At 43.5% G+C, this 17,276-nt stretch overlaps 1 long non-coding RNA gene across 1 annotated transcript; it reads right to left on the reverse strand.

Annotated features, from left to right (window-relative positions):
• Positions 1–3,640: 3,640 nt before the first annotated feature.
• On the reverse strand, positions 3,641–13,555 carry LOC122455410. The gene is made up of 4 exons (XR_006281656.1): positions 13,387–13,555; positions 12,202–12,360; positions 7,054–7,173; positions 3,641–3,700 (listed from the first exon to the last, which is right to left on the reverse strand). It is a non-coding gene; the product is annotated as an uncharacterized LOC122455410 (long non-coding RNA).
• Between the last annotated feature and the right edge of the window lie 3,721 nt (positions 13,556–17,276).

Genomic DNA, 17,276 nt, shown 5'->3' on the forward strand with positions numbered 1-17,276 from the left:
GATATTAGAGCCAAGAAGCTTAAACTGTTGTTCCAGTCTGAAAACTGACAACAGCACACTCTTACTCAATAGACTTGCTCTTTGTGGATATGTAGACAGACACAAATATGGAACCTCACAATTCAAGTTCTACAGAGCAACTTTTCAGAGCAGAATTGCATTTTGACTCAGACTCTACCTCATTCAATGGCACCTTTATTGGAAAACCTCTACATTGACAGGACTAACTTCACACCTGCCTTTCCAGCCATAGGCTAACAGCATAAAGTCAAATACTGCTCTCAGTTACACCAATCGCAGATTAGTCACTGAGCCCATGGGCCCAGTGCCTAGAGGCCCCCACCAACCAGGGGGCTCCTGGAAAAAATCCACTGCAGAAGCCCGGAGCCCCAGCCATGAGGCAGGCAAGGTGGGGGAAGTTCGCGCACCCCGACCTCGCTCTGTGGTGGCAGCGCCAGGCGGTGGGAAGCCCCACCCACAGCGCCTCTGACCCCATCCCCGGCCAAAGCTGCAGGACGGGGAAAGCTTCTCCCGGCCCGGCAGATGCCCCCGGGCAGGAGAAGCCCCACCCATCCCCCGCAGAAGCTGCAGGGCAGTAGGGGAAGCCCCCATGCCCGACCCTGCTCTCTGGCAGAAGTGCTGGGCCGAGCGGGAGAAGCCCCAGCACCCCTACCCTGGTCCCCCACAGAAGCGCGGGGGGTGGTGTGGGAAGCCCCAGCACTCGGACTCCAGCTGTGGCCCTGGGACTGGAGGAGCTCTCATTCCCCACTGCGGCCTGGGACTGTGGCAAGGGGACAGAGTTCTCCAGTCTTGGGGCCTCAGTGTGGAGCAGAGGGGAGAAAGAAGCAAAAGGGGTTTCAGGGCTGCAGTAGGGGGGGCAGAATGGGGGGGACCCTGGGTGGAACATGGGCAGGCCCCACCCCCTGGGAAAGGGCAGAAAGGGGTGGGGCTGTGGGTAAGGCCATAGGCAGAAGGGATGGGGAGGGACCCCCCACTTGCTCTGGCCCTGCGCTCTGGGAAACCTTAATTTGCCTCTGATTACGCTGGCACAAATCCACTGGAGACAACAGGCTTGCACCAGTGTAACAAACAGGAATCTGCATCCATAATATATTGGTGGCAACTCATAAGAACATAAGAATAGCCCTACTGGGTCAGACCAAAGGTCCATCAAGCCCAGTATCCTGTCCTCTGACAGTGGCCAATGGCAGGTGCCCCAAAGGGAATGAACAGACAGGTTATCATCAAATGATCCATGCCCTGTAACCCAATCCCAGCTTCTGGCAAACAGAGGCAAGGGACACCATTCTGGCCCATCCTGGCTAATAGTCATTGATGAACCTATCTTCCATGAATCTATCTAGCTCCCTTTTGAACCCCATTATAGTATTGGCCTTCACAACACCCTCTGGCAAGGAGTTCCACAGGTTGACAGTACATTGCATAAAAAATACTTTCTTGTGTTTGTTTTAAACCTGATACCTGTTTATTTCATTTGGTGGCCCCTTGCTCTTGTATTATAAGAAGGAGTAAATAACACTTCCTTATTTACTTTCTGTATACGACTCATGATTTTATAGACCTCTATCATATACCCCCTTAGTCGCCTCTTTTCCAAGCTGAAATAACTCAAATAAATACAATAATCACAGACTCTAGAACGGCCTATTCCTGCCCAATGGAGAAGTTAAAATTAATCTTTTCTCTAAAGGGAGTACTTTGTACTACTTCAGTACAAACCTCTGAGATGTGAGAGAGTTCTCCGTATGTCAGCATTTTATGTTGTTTACATATGCCAACGGTTTATCGTATCTTGTTTAATATTAAACTACAACAAGGACTCTGCTGACTCAGGTTGTTAAATGTTAGACATAAAAGTGACATTAGAAAGTTTGGCCTATACAGTAATTGGTTCCAAATGTCATACAAATAAGATTATTGGGTCCCTTCCCTATGAATAAAATGAAGCTTCTTAGTGCTGCATAGGCTAACCCATAAGAAATGCCTAAGGGAGGGGTGTGGCCTAAGTGCACCCCTCAAAGGGATTTAGGCACCTAAATCCAGGCTGGTGGAAGGTGCCTCCTTCAGCTTGGGAATCACATGCATGAACCCTCTACCGGAATTAGGTGCCTAAGTCCTTTCTTGCAAAAAGCTGTTCTACTTTTTATAAATAATTAAAGTAATTGGGCCAGAGAAAGAGTGAGAATGACTGTATAGCGCAGTGGTTAGGGCACTCACCTGGGCTGTGGAAGACCTATGTTCTAATGAGTAATTATTTATATAAAGTGGAACAGCTTCAACAGGAGAGACTGAGAGAGATCCACCCCAGAATATCCCATAGCCGAGCAGTTAGGACCCATTCCTGGGAGGTGACAGACCTGGGTCAAAATTCCTGCTCCATATCAGGTAAAGTGGGGATTTCAACCAAGGTCTCCTAGATCCTCGGTGAATGTTCTCACCACAGGGTAAAGGCTGTAAGAGGGTGGCAGCACCTCCCCGCACAGGCTACATGTTATACCAGGCCCAATCCAGTGGGCATGCTCTGAGCAAGCCTGCTGAATTGGGCCCTGCAGGTGAGATAGTTGTAGGGCAACCCTAGTCTAAGGATCCTCCTGGCACTTAGGTGTGAGCTAGATGCCCTCGGCATCAGAACACAGTGGGCCGTGAATATGCCCAACAATAGAAATGTAGGTTCCATGGGGACGTTACTGCAGAAACTTAGGCACCATGGGACTTTAGGTATCTATAAGGTTAGGCGGCAGCTGAGAGAGGGTTTTCAGGATCTAAATTTTGGACTTCCACTTTGGTTTATTTGGACAAAGGGTAATATTTTCTAAAGCATCTTAATGACTTAGGCACCTAAGCTCCATTTTTAAAAGTGACCTAGGACTCTGGGGCCTAAGTCACTCAGGTGCTTTTGAAAATTTCACCCAAATTTTCTATTTATAGTTCATTACAATTTTTTGTTAGTTTTGGTGCTGTGTTTTTGTTTGTTTTGTTGCTGTTGTCCTCAAAGTTGATCAGCAAAGGCGAAAAAAATCTCTCTGAAATATGATATGCCTGAACCTTGAGGGAGTGCTCAGAAAGCTCTCCATCTATAATACTAATCTTGATATTGAAGATTTCTAATTTTTAAAACCAAGCAGAAAACAAAACTCCCAAAACTCTTTAGGCCTTCTTGATACAACTCTGTTCTCTGAGAAGAGAGGAACTGTCAATTGCAAGGATAAAGCTCATTCCTACAGCAGACAGACCTTTCTGGGAGCAAACTCCTGTGGATTGTAAGAACCACCACAAACTTTACCACCTTCTGTTCCAATCTACACACAATTTTCTGCCTGAGGAGAAAGAAAGAAAGAAAGAAAGAAAGAAAGAAAGAACCAACATGACAGATGCTGGTCACGTTGTTTAGTGCAGTGGTTCTCAACCTTTCAGACTACTGTACCCCTTTCAGAAGTCTGATTGGTCTTGCATACCCCCAAGTTTCACCTCACTTAACATCTACTTACTTACAAAATCAGGCATAAAAATATAAAAGTGTCACAGCATGCTATTATTGAAAAATTGCTTACTTTCTCATATTTACTATATCATTATAAAATCAGTTGGAATATAAATATTGTACTTACATTTCAATGTATATTATAGTACAGGAGTCGGCAACCTTTCAGAAGTGGTGTGCCGAGTCTTCATTTATTTACTTAAATTGAAGGTTTCACGTGCTGGTAATACACGTTTAATGTTTTTTAGAAGATCTCTCTCCCTATAAAAGTCTGTGTATTATATAACTAAACTATTGTTGTATTATAAAATAAACAAGGTTTTCAAAATGTTTAAGAAGCTTCATTTAAAATTAAATTAAAATGTTGATCTTATGCCGCCGGCCCGCTCAGCCCACTGCTGGTCTGGGGTTCCGTTCACCTAGGCCAGCAGTGGGCTGAGTGGAGCCTGCGGCCGGGACCCCGGCTGACAAGGGACCGGCAGCCAGAACCCCAGACCGGCAGTGGGCTGAGCGGGACCGGCGGCCAGGACCTCAGACCAGCATTGGGCTGGTTCCATCTGCCGGCTGCTGCCAGCCGGGATCCTGGCTGCTGGACCCGCTCAGCCCGCTGCCAGTCTGGGGTCCGGGCCCTGCCCACATACAGTGAGTACCTACCTTCTCCCTGGTTCTGGCCCATTCTCTTCCTCTCTCTCTCCACTGAGCTGACGGTGGGAGTGCCCTGAGCACAGGGCTGGGGGTAAAGGAGCAGGCTGGGGGTTGGGGTGTAGGGTCTGGCCAGGAGCTAGAATGAGGGAGGGGGCTCAGGGTTGGGGAAGGAGGTTTGGGTGTGGAGTGCTTACCTGGGCAGCTCCCATTTGGTGGGAGGTATGCAGGTGGGAATGTGGGGGGGGGGGGTGCAGGAGCTCCCGTTTGGTGCTCAGGGTGGGGGTGGGGATGTGGGGGAGTGCAAGAGTCAGGATGTGGGGGGTACATGGGGTGTGGGGGGCCTGGGTATGTGTGGGGGTGCCAGAGTCAGGGCTGGGGTCTGGGGGTGGGGTGAAGGAGTCAAGCAGCGGGCGGGTGTATGTGAGGGGGGTACAGGGCTCAGGGCAGGGGCTTGGGGTGTGTGCGGGGCTTCAGGGCTCAGGGCAGAGGGCTGGGTGTATATGGTGGGTCAGGACAGAGGTCTGGGGGTGTGGGCTGGGGTCATGCGGTGCTCACGGCAGGGGGATGGAATGGGTATGCCCCACTTCCACCCTCCCTTCTCCAAGGCCCTGCCCCCTCTTCTTCTCTCCACTCCACATGCTGACCCTGCTCCTCTCCCACCCCCTCGCAAGGGCCATCAGCTGATTGCGGGTACAGAGGGACGGAGAGGAGGAGGGGGGCAGGAACCCAGCACACTGCGGGAAGAGGCAGGGGAGCCGGCAGGACCAAACTTCTGCCCCCTGCCCCTTGCCCCCTGCCCCTGCAGGAGGGGGAGAGGGACGGAGAAGAGTGATCCGGGCCAGGCCGGGCATGGCAGGGCAGGATTTTTAATGGCATGCTGCTGCTGCCCCGGCAGGCAGCAACGTGCCATTAAAAATGGGCTTGTGTGCCATCTTTGGTACACATGCCACAGATTGCCGACCCCTGTATAGTATATAGAGCAGTTTAAACAAGTCATTGCATGTATGAAATTTTAGTTTGTACTGACTTTGTTAGTGCTTTTTATGTAGCCTGTTGTAAAACCAGGTAAACATCTAGATGAGCTGATGTATCCCGTGAAAGACCTCTGGTTGAGAACACGTACCCCTGGTTGAGAACTATGTGTTTAGTGCATTATGGGACCATGCTTAGATGGATATGATATAAGAACATGAACAGAAAAGGGCACAAGCACCATTTTCCTTTCCTTTGCAGTCAATCTTTTAACGTTCTCCCCACCCCAAAAGCAAACACAAGTTGAGGTCTTTTACAATCTTACTTTGATTGTTTCTCCCTGCAATTCATTCTATGTTCACTAATCTTTTCATGAAGTAGTTTTGTCAAGTCCCTCCATTTATTCTGAAATTGCTGATTTTAGGCTTAGTAGAAAGCTATTTCACTTTATTGCCTGCGTATCAGAGCAAAGGGCCCTTAGCCACAGCAGATAAAAGCATTATATGCACACACACATATATATATATATATATATATATATATATATATATATATCTCAAGATCCAAATCACAAGTAACATGTAAAATGTTTTATCTACCAACACTGGCCACATCCCTTTGGGTATGTCAAGCCCATGCTTGAGCCAGGGCTGAAGCCTAACAACCCTTGCATCTACACTGCAATTGCACTAATCCAGTGCTCAGACCCAGGGTCCCAGGACCCTGCAGGATTGGAGAATCCAAACTCGAGTTAAGCCAGTACTCAGGGTCCGAGCACTATTGCTTCACAGTGTAGACACAGCCCCGCTTGACTCAGGTCCCAAGAGTAAGCCAGAAGTATCCCATAATTTCATGGGACAACTTCCTTAGTCCTCTCTATCCCAACAATATGCAATTCACTTTATTGAAAATGGAAGCCACCACTCCCTCTTTGCAAACGACAACAGCTCACGTGAGCATTAACCCATTATCTTCGGATCACTGATCTGCAAGCACACTATCAGAGAGCCTCCTGGGTTTGCAAGGGAGAGTGAACTGATGAAGCTTTTTGCAAAATGAGCTGCTTTCTGGTAATGTGTGTGTGTGAGGGGGAGGATGGGGGGGTGGCAGTAAAGTTTTCCCCACAGTGCACATGGTCCTAGGGCTAGGGTGGCCACATTTTGGGGTGGGGAGGGGCATCATTAGGGACTCTGGATATGGTTACTTTGACTCAGGTCTGTACACTACTGTGTGGAAGCCAGAGCCCTAGGGTTAAAATATAATGTAGATGCTCAAGCCCAGAGTTCCCTAGCATGGGTTACCTGACTAACCATGGGCTTACATTGCAGCATAGACATACCCAAAATATCTAACAACTCTGTTGTGCTTATGAATTGTGAAATATTTTTATATGTAAGATCACATGCTAGTTAAAGATGCCTACAGAATTTATCTCAATATTTCGAAGTAAAATATGGTAAAATGAGAAATGAATAGAATTTTGGGTGAAATCTTGGATACACTGTAGTCAACAGCAAAACTTTCATTGACTTCAGTGGGGCCAGTATTTCACTCACTTGCTTTAAAAGTCTTTATTTAGATCATTAAAACAGAAACTTTGGGGAATGAGTTTGAGGTTTTTTTGTTTTGTTTTAATTGTGTGTCACTAATCTCAGCTATAAACACTGAGGGGAATTTTTGGGTGAATAATACCCAGGGTGGATTTCTGAAATATGGAACTGTTGTTACATTTTCTGCCTATTGCTTCCGAAGTGACATGAATGGAGATTCCATCTTGAAGCAGTATCTTCCTATTATTTGTGAAAGCCTACAAATTTCATTAGGAAACAGATCTGACTAAAAGTATGCTACATAAGGAAGAATCACTAGTATTTAGTAGAAAGAGGAAAAAACCCACAGTCAGTCACATCAGAGGAACTGCTAAGGAAATTTACCTTCCAGTTGTTTTCAGTTTGCTTCATAAATGTCAACCCATTCTTCAGGTCTGCTTTCATTTCATTTATGTGTGCTGTGGTATGGACAGACCATTCATCTGACCAGTTTATAGCTAAAGCCTGGTAGTGGGAAAAGAGAAAATAGCATGATGCATACCAGGTAGCTTACAAATAACTGTACATACTATTGCTAGTATGGAAACTGAAGAGTGTTTTCTTATACATGATGGGTATTAAGTATACCTCTGCTTATAACTTCAATCATATCCTGAGATACTGGTTTCAACAGAAAGAAGAAAAAAATGTTTGCTGGATGAGTTCACTTGCTAGCATCTATTGAACAGATAACAATTGCAAAGTAGTTTCAGAATGAAGGCCTGAACCAAGACCACCAAATTACACCTTATTCTACAAACTTTCCTTAGGCTTCTGGCTCAGCAGAGTCATCTGGCATGGGCAAAGCCATGATTTATGCCCATCCCATACCCTCTATATGGGGAGCATATGAGTTGATCACTTGCTGTAAAATAAAATAATAATACGGTTCCTTGCAGCTAACCACTTTTCCTATAACAAGAACATGCTCTGCTAAGTTCTGAATATCAGATTCTGCCTGTCCTCTACTCTCATCCTTCCCTCCCCCCTTAGATCATGAATTTAAAAAGCCAGCAAAAACTAAGGAAAAGGGGGAAATCCCCTATTCTTAGGTCTCAAAGGCCCAAAACTTACAATGAGGATGTGGCACACCAATAGTTATGAATTTCAGAACAGTTGCTTACTTTTGTTTAATTTATTTTAAATTATCATTTATCTTCTCTCTCAAATGAGCATCTGAATACTAAATAAGATTAAGAACTTAAAAACCTTCTAGCACCAATAGTGTTCTGTTTACCTCATTGGCAAGCTTTTCAGCACGATCAAAATAATTAGTTTCCATGAATCCAAAAGAGTAAATGCCTTTCACATAGCTAAACAAAAGGAAAACTCCATTTAGAATTAGGAGGATAAAGCTAGTATTGCAAAGCACATCAAAAAATTTCAATACAAAATAATTCTTCCACTGCACATATTAATACCAAATAGTGGGAAAAGGAGAAATTACACAGAATCTGATTTTTTTCCTACAAAAAAAACCTAGGAAATGCCCAACTTTCTCTTCCCCAACATATCTGGAGTGGGAAGAGACATGTATTCATGTTTTGTGCTAACAACAAAAAAATCACACAGAAGTTTGTGAGATGCAGAAGATTAAAAAAAAACAAGGAGTTCGGTGGCACCTTAAAAACTAACAGATTTATTTGAAAAAAGAAAAGGAGTACTTGTAGCACCTTAGAGACTAACAAATTTATTTGAGCATAAGCTTTCGTGAGCTACAGCTCACTTCATCGTATGCATTCAGTGGAAAATACAGTGAGGAGATTTATATACATAGAGAACATGAAACAATGGGTGTTACCATACACACTGTAATAAGAGTGATCACTTAAGGTGAGCTATTACCTGCAGGAGAGTGGGGCGGGGGGGAGGGGGGGGAGGAACCTTTTGTAGTGATAATCAAGGTGGGCCATTTCCAGCAGTTGACAAGAACGTCTGAGGAACAGTAGGGGTGGGGTGGGGGGAGAAATAACATGGGGAAATAGTTTTACTTTATGTAATGACCCATCCACTCCCAGTCTCTATTCAAGCCTAAGTTAATTGCATCCAGTTTGCAAATTAATTCCAATTCAGCAGTCTCTCGTTGGAGTCTGTTTCTGAAGGTTTTTTTTTGAAGGATAGCCACTCTCAGGTCTGTAAATGTGTGACCAAAGAGATTGAAGTGTTCTCCGACTGGTTTTTGAATGTTATAATTCTTGACGTCTGATTTGTGTCCGTTTATTCTTTTACATAGAGACTGTCCAGTTTGACCAATGTATATGGCAGGGGGCAGTGCTGGCACATGATGGCATATATCACATTGGTAGATGTGCAGGTGAACAAGCCTCTGATAGTGTGGCTGATGTGATTAGGCCCTATGATGGTGTCCCCTGAATAGATATGTGGACAGAGTTGGCAACGGGCTTTGTTGCAAGGATAGGTTCCTGGGTTAGTGGTTCTGTTGTGTGATGTGTGGTTGCTGGTGAGTGTTTACTTCAGGTTGAGGGGCTGTCTGTAAGCAAGGACTGGCCTGTCTCCCAAGATCTGTGAGAGTGATGGGTCGTCCTTCAGGATAGGTTGTAGATCCTTGATGATGTGTTGGAGAGGTTTTAGTTGGGAGCTGAAGGTGATGGCTAGTGGCGTTCTGTTATTTTCTTTGTTGGGCCTGTCCTGTAGTAGGTAACTTCTGGGTACTCTTCTGGCTCTGTCAATCTGTTTCTTCACTTCAGCAGGTGGGTACTGTAGTTGTAAGAATGCTTGATCGAGATCTTGTTGGTGTTTGTCTCTGTCTGAGGGGTTGGAGCAAATGCGGTTGTATCATAGAGCTTGGCTGTAGACAATAGATCGTATGGTGTGGTCTGGATGAAAGCTGGAGACATGCAGGTAAGTATAGCGGTCAGTAGGTTTCTGGTATAGGGTGGTGTTTATGTGACCATCACTTATTAGCACCATAGTGTCCAGGAAGTGGATCTCTTGTGTGGACTGGTCCAGGCTGAGGTTGATGGTGGGAAAACTTATGCTCAAATAAATCTGTTAGTCTTAAAGGTGCCCCCAGACTCCTTATTGTTTTTGTTGCTACAGACTAATATGGCTACCCCCTGATAGAGTATTTTAAAGAAATCAAGTACAGTATGTTTACAATATTCAGTGCATATATTTCCAAAGTATAATGCTGCGGATATTGTATCATTTTCCCAATTTAATATATTTTGAAGTGAGAAGACTTTACAGAGAGGCGAAAAAGGGTACTTTATGTCTGGGTAATGTAGCAGTTTTCTTTCCCATTGTTCTACTGAAGCTCCGCAAAGTGTAATAAAATAGATACCAGGGCTTATTCCCAGACAAAAAGGAATCATTAAGATGCATTTAATCAATTACTTAGACTCATGATATCAGAATACTGTAGTCAGTCAGAGCAAAAGCTTGAAATTCTTAAGTTTATGAAAAACAAACACTGGACATCTCAAAAAGTCAGAATTCACTGTTCTTCAGAGAACCCTAAGTCTGCCTACTATGCTGTGTGTTACCCACATAACATTGTTGGGTTCCCACGCTAGACACATCAAGTACTATCAAAGTTTTGTCAGCTCTTTGTCCACTTTCTGAATTGTACTCACTGCAACTAAATGCGGTAGGTCTTTGTGCAGGCAGCAGGAAAAAGGGGACAGGGCTCCTTTAAGGTTGCTACTGTGTTTGGGTTATGAGGAAGGGGAAACAGGAACAGACTTACCCGCCTGGCGCAAATGGGGGAACAGGAACTGGCCAGATTTGGGGGAGCAGGGTGCACGAACCCACTGGAGAAGGGGAAGGTATTTATACCCAGTGTATTCCAGAAGGAACTCTCTCTCTCCTCAGTCACTGGCCAGCAGCACTCACCCTCCTACCTATGGGATCATAGTAGGACCAGATTTTTTATGATTTGCTGTGGACATTGCACTTCTCGCTTTTTCTTTTTTTGGGGCCGGGAAAGAAATAGACCCTCACCGCCAGATTGGCTGAGGCGTGGTGGGTTTTTTCTCCTTCCCCACAGCAGGTCAAAGACCCAGTGCGGCAGGTAAAGAGATTAAGTTAAAATGTCGAATTTAGTAGGTAGCAGATGTACCAGGAGTCCAGTGCAGGTACTTGTTACAGAGGGGATACTTGATAAACAGGAGTTGGAAGTGGACCTAAGGGAAGGCATAGCTCAGGAAGCTGAGTAAGGGGTACTTGGGGCTCCTCAGGTCTGGAATAGCAGGGAGACACACCCCCTTTTTTCCAACTCCTCTTAACCCTCATATGAGGGGAAGCTAGTAAGGTCCCAGCAATAGGCTGGGAACAGAGAAGGCTGACAGCTATCCTCCCAAATAGGCAGAAACAATTAACAATGGCCTGAACAATGTATTCCCAGATATGTAAAGCAAATAAAGTTGCGGCCTAATTAAACCACATCCATAGCACTTTGTCTTTCTTTCTGCATTGCCGCGGTAACAAAATAAGTTTGTTTTGGAGGAAGGGATACAGTATGCTGATCACAAGGTTGTATTCATACAGCTTATAGTGTCAGGGCAGGAGCTGGTTGCATATGGATGGCTTGTACATCTACCTCCGTACGTCAACCTGTATATCCACTTATAAATTTATCTCTGCACTCAGCTCTAAATTTCTTTTGTAATTCAAAGTTAAAATCCTTTCATGAGTTTAATGTTAGTCGCCCTTTTTTGCCTTTCAAGAGTTGAATTTTTTGTTTAAAAAAACCCCCAAACATGTTCTAATGTATGTTTCATAAGTAACTGATATGTCAACATATTTAGATTATCTTGCATTAATTGCAGAAGACCAAACTGGGTCATCCTGCATCATTTCATGAAGCACTAGAAGTTTTAGGTGGGTGCAGCACTCTTCCTGAGACAGCTGGGTCAGCATGCACACTTAGTTATTAAGTTAGGCAGCAAGCAGGCTTAACTAGACTTCCTTGTTGCACAACTCTTTTTAGGAAAATTCCAATTCTTATTTCAGAACAACACTTTGGCAGTCCAAATTAAAACTGTTTCCCACAGCTGCATTTTCCTCTCTCAGTTCTGCTTCCTTCTTGTAAAGTCTTGCAGCTTAGCTGTAAGTTCTTTTGAGTAAAGACCATGGATACGAAACTGGCCCAATTGAAGTCAATGGGAGTTTTGCCATTGACTTTATTAGGGCCAGGATGTCACCCCATGTCTTCATATGTGATTTGTGACATTTTTAAGTGCTATAAATTAATCATCATCATCAATGACCCATTCAGACAAAATCTCAGTTAAAAACAACTGACCAGTGGGTCAATAGGAATGCAAAAAAAAAAAAAAGTTCATTCTTATATGCATATTTTTAAAGCCAAGGGTGATTAGCTGGCATTCCCTTATCTGTCCTCAGGCAGCAATTACAGGAATAATCAGGGAAGTTTTACAACACCATCACACATTAATGATCAGAAGCTTCTGAACTTATGCAAACCAGAGGTGGCAATCCACAGGCATCTGAAGATCAACTCTTGCTTACCTACTCAGAGGAATATCAGGTGTCCAGTAAGGATAAACACAGGCAACAGAGTCTCGCATCTGTGTTTGACATCCCATGTAAAAGTAAGTGGCATGGGCAAATTTGAGCGCTAGCATGTCAGTTGGATGGTCCGTAGAATTTAATCCCACACATTACAAGCTTTGGGAAGACACCTAGAGAGAAGAAAACATATTAATCATTGACAGAGTCAGCAAGACTTAACTGTCTCAATCTAATATTTCTAAACTTATACTACTCCAACAAGTGTAAGTGAAAAACCTGACAACAAGTGACAATTTCCTAGCTTGCAGGAATTTTTTTTAATTTATAATATACACGATTGTTATACTGTCTTCACAACATACTTTCTACACAGTCATGTATATGGCGTTCTTTGTTACTCATACTGCACTGTAACAGAAGAGAAAATGAATCACCTTTTGGCCCTGATCTTGCATGTTGAGCCACATGGGAAGATCCTTATACCTGCAGAGAGTCTCACAAAAGTTCATTTAGTTCCTCACAGGTGCAGGGGTCCCGCCATGCAAACTGAACTTGCAGGGTCAGAGCTTTAGTGATTTCATTTCTAACCTTTGTTATCAAATATTAGCATAAAAGTATTTTCTTATTGACAGGAAGCAAATAATCAAAACTAATAGCATGCGATATTTTTGACAGGATATGCAAACTCAATATATTTCTGTAAATGCTCAAATGCCCAAAGTCCTAATTTTCTTGGAGTGCTTCCAACTATGTATCATCTCTCCTTTTTAGAGGAAACAGGGCTTGTGGTGCAGGGGGGCTATAAAAAGAAGAACAGGAAAAGACTGCTGCAGCCTCAGTTCCATGGGATGCTATGCTCAATTTTCAGCATAACCAAAGATTTAGCCTCTTAAGTGGTTTTAGTTTTAAAAATAGTTTAGTCCATTATTGGAATAATGGTAGGTTTTAAAATACAGAATGTTTAAAACTAATTAAGTTTAGTATGCTGGCACCATAACAATAATTTTTATTATGATACTACTTGTTAATTAACACAGTGATGCATATGGTCACACAAGAGGACTGAAAGATGCCAAGACAACAATAAAAATGAAAACAGAAATGGCAACATGCAACCACACTATACACATTTTGAATGATAAAACCTCTCCACCTCTTCTTCCCTAAAAACCAACTGCTTACCCACTGGCAAACGTGTCTAGTGCAGAAACGTGAGCTTCTCCCTCTCAGTTAATGGTTGCGATTCTGAGAGAGCCATCATCTTTTTCATCGCACTGTCCAGCTCTTTGTCTAACTGCACTGAAGTTCCAGTGCCAGTCAGAACCAAGCTATTAGCAATCACGTGTCCCATCGCTGAACAAAGCAGCATGGATAAACATTAGACTCTAAGAATTGTAAGTAATTTAACAGGTGCAGAAGTACTAGGCTAAACTACTGAGATAAGTTTTAATGAGAGCCATAGGCAGTAGATGGCAGTAATGCTAGAGACTGGTTAGGATCCCAATGGAAAGCCCAGGCTACTTAAGGTACATCTACACTGCAACGTAAGCCCAGACTCAGGCATGAGCCCATCTGAACAAAAATCTCGCAGACTTGGGTTTGCACTTAGGATCCAAGGAGCCTGCAGGGGTGAAGGGTTCAAACCCAAGTCAAGCCAAGACCCAGGGTTCAAACTCTATTGCTTTGTAATATAAATGTAGCCTCTTGACTCGGGTCCTGTGAGTCCACCAAAAGTATCCCACAATCCTCTTGGCCAACTTCCTTTGTCCTTTCTATCCCAAGAATCTACAATCGACTGCAGTAGTAATGAGGTCTGCAAAATGTTTGATGCTACACTGACTCATTAATAAGGTATACTTACTAAAAATTGGATCTGCTGCTAGTAACTTGGAGAGACATCCTTCAGTGCCTCCTAGACGCTTATCATTGGTCCATGTGAATAAAGAGTGAAACTGAATAGAAATTAGGTTTCTTTTCATTGTCTCAATTGAACGAATTCAAAAGTTACAAGTCTCTAAGGTGCCACAAGTACTCCTTTTCTTTTTAAGATAAATTGGAACAGTGAGACTAATTTTTTTCAGATGTAATTATCTAACATGTCATCAATACATGAGGGAATCTGTTTCTTAAAAATACATTTTTTAACGTGACACTCTCCACTTAATTAATGAAAAGGGTAAACAATTCAAAAATCAACTGCCACAAACACTATTTTTATGTTTGTCAGTCCCTTCAATGCATGTTTTATCAAAACTCTTCCATATCTGAGTCAGTGTAGCATCAAACATTTTGCAGACCTCATTACTAGAGGTGGATAGGACAAGTCCAGCATCCTGCCATGCCTATATAAAAAACAAGAGGTGAGTATGCAGTGTTTTAGTAGCTGTGTTGGTTCCAGGATATTAACACCTTTTCCAGACTGAAGAAGAGCTCAGTGTAGTTCAAAAACTTGTCTCTCTCACCAACAGAAGTTGGTCCAATGAAAGATATCACCTTACCCACCTAAACAAGATATGAGACTGTTTACTGAATACACTGATTTTCCAGATGTCATGTAAGCTGAGATATAAGAATTGAAAGAAGGTTACCGGCAATTTCTTTTCATCTACTTAAAAAAATTAACAGGACAACTTGAGAAGCTATGTGAGCCTTTTATTCAGCTAAATTATATTTGAGGAATCCTCTTAATGGGAACAGAAAGGACGGAATGGTAGTGGTGGAAGAAAGACAAGGCAAATTGCACAATACTGTGGATGATCCAGATATGCTATGGGTCTTGTAATTTTAGGATCAGTCTCTCTTTAACCTTCAATTGTATAATAGTCCCATCTCTTCAGATATACCCCTTTCAAAATGGTTATGTGGCAAAATAAAATCCTTGCTTTGCTTCCTATCAAACCAATACCACCAGTGACACTGGGGGCCCAGATTATCTGCTGGTTTAAATCCACAGAAGTCAACTGAGTTATGCCAGCAAAATATTTGACCTAAGGATTCATTTATAGGACCTAGTATGGACATTTGATAAGGCTAAAACGTAACACACAAACACTGAAAGAATTATGCTGTGCACAATTTTACACACAGATTATACAACAGCCTCATTCTATAAACTCCATGACTAACATCTCATTGCGATAACAGAGGTTTCAGATCCACCAAGGTGATTTATAAGCAGGAAGATTAAAGTAAGACCTTTTATTAGCTGGAAGAGGTGATGTATGTTTTATACATTAGTGTGGTTGGCTGTGGTGGTCATGAATGTCCTTAGGGGTATTCCTGAAACAATCCCAATAGTCAAATGAGAAATCTAATGATAATTCCTAATTTGCCATCAGATTGCCCATGCAACCTTAATTCTGCTCCCTTGCGCATATACATACATTCTTTAATTACATAATATTTCTTTACCACAGGATGAATGCACAAAGAGGTGGAATGAAGGATGGATAGGAAACCTTAAATCTCATTTCCTAACTTTCAAGTGCTTGACTTTGCCACCTAAACAACATTTTTTAACTTTGTATCCAAAAAGCTATCTAAATACACAGACCAGTTCCCACTCTCTCTTTCTATACTGGTATTACTAGCGCTATTAAGACTACAAGCTTCTATGGGCAGAAACTCATGTTAACACATTTTATCCACTGTATAATGCTAGGCACACTTTAAGAGCTACACAAATAACTGCAGTCAAACTCAGTTTTTCTTCCATAACATAGCATTTACAGAAAATAAAGATGGAAGCCATTTAATAGATTCTCCTGCTAACGGAAGAGTATTCCTTATATATTTTGCAGTTTTTTACCTTGCCTCATTTTACAGTCTAAAATATTTTCTGATTCGAACCATAAACTCAAGTGTGGAAATTTGAAGCAACTAGCAGAGACATCTATTTTAATTAACAATTTCAAAGGTTTCCTTAGTGTGATTGGATTAGAGATCACATGCAAATAATTTAAGTAAATTGAGTGCTCAAATTATAGATTTAAAAAGACTATACTGGAATACAAATGTACATCTTTTGTTTAGTATTTGTACTATGTACATAAATATGGCCAAAAAACACCAGCAACAAAGAATGGAAAAGAGGTAGGTAGGCTGTATAACTCTGTATACATTGATATATTGATAGTAGGGCTTTGCCTGCACTAGCATTGTTTCTGAAAAATATTCCACTGCTTCTGAGGCTAACTCCACAGGTGGTACCAAGCATTGGAATACTGGAGTAGAAAAGGTGCCCTTGGCAGCCAGCATTATATCTATCCTGTTACGTAGACCTCTTTATGCTTTGTCTGCACTAATACTCCCACCATTGTTAGCACTGATAGAGCTGTTTTTGTGTTAGCAATGGCAGGAAGCTTTTTAGAAAGCAGGATGGTGTAGGTGGATCCGGGGCGGATCCAGCTGGCGGGCTGTAGTTTGCCCACCCCTGATGTAGCTAGACAGCTTGCCTCTTTCACCAACAGAAGTTGGTCCACTGAAAGATATTACTTCACCCCACTTGTGTGTCTAGCATCCCTGTGAGACAGATGTACTGTATGTTATCCCCAACTTTAAGACAGGGAGCCTGAGTCAGGGAAAGGTGAAGTGCTTGCAAAAGGCAGGCTGGGGCAGAATGGGGGATGGGACCCAGGAGCCTGACTCTTAGGGGTAAGTCACCACCACAAAACTCTCTGTGTCTGCAGAAAGCAGACACCCCCCCCCCACACCCCCCCACCCCACACACACATACAGAGTTATCCCGCGCCGCCTCCGGCCTGAGGGTCAGTGGGGGCGAGCGCAGAGCCCCCAGCTCACTGCAGCGCGTGGGCCCCAGAGCGGACAGCGGGGTGGGGGCTGCACCCGCCTCACCTTGAAGTCTCTCAGCAGCACCATGTTCCCGGCCCCTTCTCTGCCCCTCGGGCTGCAGGGCCGGGCCTGCCCCCAGCAGGGAGACACAGCGGGGCCAGGCACGGGCAGCTCAGGCTCCGCTGAGTGGGTAGCAGCCCCTGGGGGGTCATAGCACTGGCCCCGGCCCTTAGCCCCAGATCAGGGAAGGGAGGAATTTGGGTGCCACATAAAAGATGGGG

The sequence above is a fragment of the Dermochelys coriacea genome, chromosome 1, assembly GCF_009764565.3.
Source record: "Dermochelys coriacea isolate rDerCor1 chromosome 1, rDerCor1.pri.v4, whole genome shotgun sequence".
Classification (NCBI taxonomy): domain Eukaryota; kingdom Metazoa; phylum Chordata; order Testudines; family Dermochelyidae; genus Dermochelys; species Dermochelys coriacea.